Here is a 4,423-nt window from a genome sequence, read left to right on the forward strand (position 1 = left end):
CAAGCATATATCAGTGAGATACATTGATTACAACAAAAGGTGATACGTCCAACCTTTTTATGAGTGTGTTTTACGAGGTAAATACGTCTAAGTGTATTATCTTTTTAAAGATATTTATTCTTTAAACTATGGACTGTTATCCTTATGTAAAAGAGTTATGAAATTATTTACATGAGGGTTGGTTCAAATCCTCTAAAACGTTTTGATACAAGGTAGTACTAAACACTCAGGCTAAAATACACATGTGTCTGGATCCTTACATATATGTATTGTAGTGGGCACACTACAGACATACTAACCATAAGGCAAGTGACTGCCTCTAGGGCGAGTGAAGTACGATTATGTGGTTTGTGCGTATATTTAGTTCCGATGAGATGGGATTGAGACCCACTGAGTCTTTGAATGTTATTGGTGTTGTGTCATAACGAATTGTGAAAACGTTTTATTGAGTCAGCGTATTCACCATCATATAGTTGACGTATTTTCAAACAGTTTTTAGGTAACCAGGAGTAATGTATATTGGTGAATATGCCCGTGGAGATAGAAGATCACTAGGCATAGAATGTAGCTGGTGGCTCAACTAATTTTGTAATGATGCATATGTAAAACTTGTTTTTAAACCAGAAATTTTGTAAAACGAAAAAGGGTATTTAATTCCCTATGTTATAAAAGTAAATATTTTAAATTAACATTTTCCGCTGCAAACTTTGATAAACTGACACAAATGGTACCAATTATGAGTCACATGCCTAGGCCCGAAGGCGGTGTGTGACAGGTTGGTATCAGATCCATCGGTTTTAGCAAATTAAGTATTAGATAAAAGTACCAAAGCTTTAACCAATTTAAGTGCATGAAAGTAAGGATAAGATATATATGCCATTGGTGAATTCTTAGAGATAGTAACTAATAGTTGCCTCCTATTTCTCATCTATAGCATGTAGAAAAGAGGAAACTCAAGCATAGAAGTCAATAGAGGACCCTCAAGGAATACAAGAGGGAGATTGAAGAAAAATGTTGTAAATCAGAAAGTGAATGCTACCCCTCCCGCTGGAGATCAATTCGTGAGAAAGGGGGATATGCAAGAAATTATCGCAAAAAGGAATTGATGAAGTTTTTCCAGCTACGCTCGAGACTATGAGGAAGAAAGAAACATCGAGCAATGAGAAATCTAACAAGTCCAAGAGAGACGAAGAAGACCATGTCAGCTCTAATGCTGATAGTGATTATGAAGAGAAGAAAACCAAGAAACAGAAAACTAAGAAAGGTTGTAGTTATAAGACATACCAAACGTTTAAGCCCAAAGATTTCTATGGAAGTGATGGTGTTATTGCTGCACTAGGATGGCTTGAAGAAATAGAAGCCATTAATGTCATCAGTAAGTGTTCTAAGCAATTCAGTATTCCTCCCAATCATTCAAAGGCGAAGCTCTGCAATGGCGGAACACCCTTATACAATCCAAGTGTAGATTAATCATGTACAAAATCAGTTGGGAAGATTTCAAGGGTCTCGTAATCAGGAAGTTTTGCCCGATGAACGAAAAAATGAAATTCAAATCAAGTTTTTAAATCATAGAGTTGTTGGGATGAATCTTAAGGACTACAACACTAAATTCTTGGAGTATTGTACGATAGTACCACACTAGGTAACGCCAGAAAATAACAAGGTCACTCGTTGTATTTGGGGCTTGCCAAAGGAGATTAGAGACATGGTCAGATCATGTCTACCTCAAACCATTGATTCATCCATGGAATTGGCTGGGTATATGATGAATGGTTTAATCAGAACTCGTGAAGAGGAAAAGAAAGAGAATGTATTCAAGAAGGAAGTTGTGTTTAAGAGGAATGATAGGGAAAACAAGAAACCATATCGTGGAAAGAAGAGGAACTCCCGGTCACCAATTCCTTTGTGTAAGATATGCAACCGAAGACATTTGGAAGGTGCAGGTTCAATCAGTCAGTTACCTGTACTAATTGTAAACAAGTGGGTCATGCAACAACTGATTGTTGGAAGAATAAGATTGCTTGTTATGGTTGTGGAGAAATGAGACATTTTCAAAATGAATGTCTGAAGAGAAAGACTGGAGGAGAAGGTGCAAGTGGTAGTGGCACCAAGAATGAAGGCAAAAAGGGAAATGCACGTGTTTTTGTGCTCAACACCGAGAAGGCAGCTGAGATGCCGGACGTTATAACCGGTACGTTTCTCGTTAATAATGTCTATGCTAGGGTTTTGTTTGACTCGGGTGTAAACCAAAGTTTTATAGATAAGAAATTTTGTAGCTTATTAAATGAACCCTTAGTTAAGTTAGACAAATCCCTAATAGTGGAAACGGCAGATGGTAATCTGGTTAGAATATCTGAAGTTTTGAAAATGGGCAAAATTCTATTAGCAGGACATGTTATACCTGTCCAGTTGTTATCCATGACATTGGCAGGCTTTGATATCGTTCTAGGTATGGACTGGTTATCTGAAAAACAAGCCCGTATCTTATGCGATAAGAAAGCAATTGAAATTCGTACAAAAAATGGGAAGACAATCCAAATCGTTGGAGACAAAGACGCCGGTTATGTTAGCTTAATCTTGATGATTAAAGCTAGTAGATGTTTGCGTAAAGGATGCCTAGCATTCATGGTGTATGTGACAGAAGAACCTAAAGAGAAGAAATTAGAAGACATACCAATTGTTTCAGAATTTCTTGACATTTCCCAAGAATTACCAGGAATACCACCGGAGCGTGATTTTGAATTTTTAATAGACTTAATGCCTGGAATCGCTCCAATAGCTAAATCTCCGTATAGACTAGCTCCAACAGAGATTAAAGAATTAAAGAAACAGTTAGAAGAACTATTAGAGAAAGGATTTATAAGACTGAGTTCTTCACCTTAGGGAGCTCCGATCCTATTCGTGAAAAAGAAAGACGGTTCGATGAGAATGTGCATCGATTATCGAGAGCTGAATAAAGTAACAATCAAGAACAAATACCCGCTCCCAAGAATCGATGATTTGTTTGATCAACTACAAGGAGCAAGTTGTTTTTCCAAGATCGATTTACATTCAGGTTATCATCAGTTAAAAGTCCAAGAAGAAGGCATTCCAAAGACTGCATTTAGAACCAGATAGGGACATTTTGAATTCACGGTTATGCCATTTGGACTTACCAATGCTCCTGTAGCATTTATGGACATGATGAACAGAATTTGTAAGCCATATTTAGATAAATTTGTAATCGTATTCATCGACGATATACTTCTTTATTCTAAATCGGAAGAAGATCATAAGGTTCATCTCAGGATTTTGCTTGAATTACTTCGAAACGAGAAATTGTATGCTAAGGTTTCCAAGTGTGAAATCTGACTCCATGAGGTATAATTTCTTGGTCATGTTATCAACGCAAATGGAATTCAAGTAGATCCCGCCAAGATTGAAACTATAGCTAAGTGGGAAATTCCTAGATCGCCAACCAAAGTTCGAATTTTCCTAGGTTTGGCTGGATACTATAAAAGATTCTGTAAGGCCCCGAAAAGTTGGTATTCATACAAAATACTTATTAAAATAATCAAAACTTGAAAACGGTTTCTTCCATTAAAACAAACATCTCAGAGCGTAAATTTAGCGGAAAACATAAATAGTGAAGTAAGTTCCCTAAAACCCGAGAATTTTGCCCAAAACCAGTTTTTAAATATAATTCATAAAACCATTTAAAATAAAATTGTTCAAATTACATTCTTCCATCCACGTATGCCCTTCACCGTCCAAGTAGCTTCGTGCACGTCCAAGTGATAAGGCATCCTCTTACTAACCTGAAACTCACACTAACATGCACACAAAGTCAGCTTGAGCTGAGTGAGTTCAAGTTTTAAGTAAATAATATCAGTTGTAACAATTATGATAGTCATACCAAAAGTTTAAAAATAAAAGAGTGCATCTATTAAATCATAATTACCGAAAACTAAACATTCTCATACATACATATACAAAATGTATATATAAACATCCTTTCAAGTACATCCCTACATACATAACAATATATATATATATATAACATCCACGTATAACATCAGGGTCGAGCAAACGTACAACCCAAACACGTAACATCAACGCATGCAAACACAAAGTAGGCATACGCAACATCAGTAGTCGAAACGACTACAACATCGCCAAATATAGGCCAAGCAATAATGTATATATATATATATATATATTTAACATCCCAAGGCCTATCATATACTAGCAAGCCTATATAAAATCGTTTAAAATATTTCATCAAGTAAGAAAACCCTTAGGTGTGCATGCTAGCCCAAAAGTTAAAACAGTAAAAAGGGCATCATGAACTCACCTGAAATCAATCAAACACCTTCAACGAGCTAGGAAATCCCTAAGTGCACAATCACAAGCAAGGGCCTGTAAATTATACACAACGCGTTAC

The sequence above is a fragment of the Bidens hawaiensis genome, unplaced genomic scaffold, assembly GCF_021521415.1.
Source record: "Bidens hawaiensis isolate Kalapana, Puna unplaced genomic scaffold, B.hawaiensis_p1.1 tig00027055_1, whole genome shotgun sequence".
Taxonomy (NCBI): Eukaryota; Viridiplantae; Streptophyta; class Magnoliopsida; order Asterales; family Asteraceae; genus Bidens; species Bidens hawaiensis.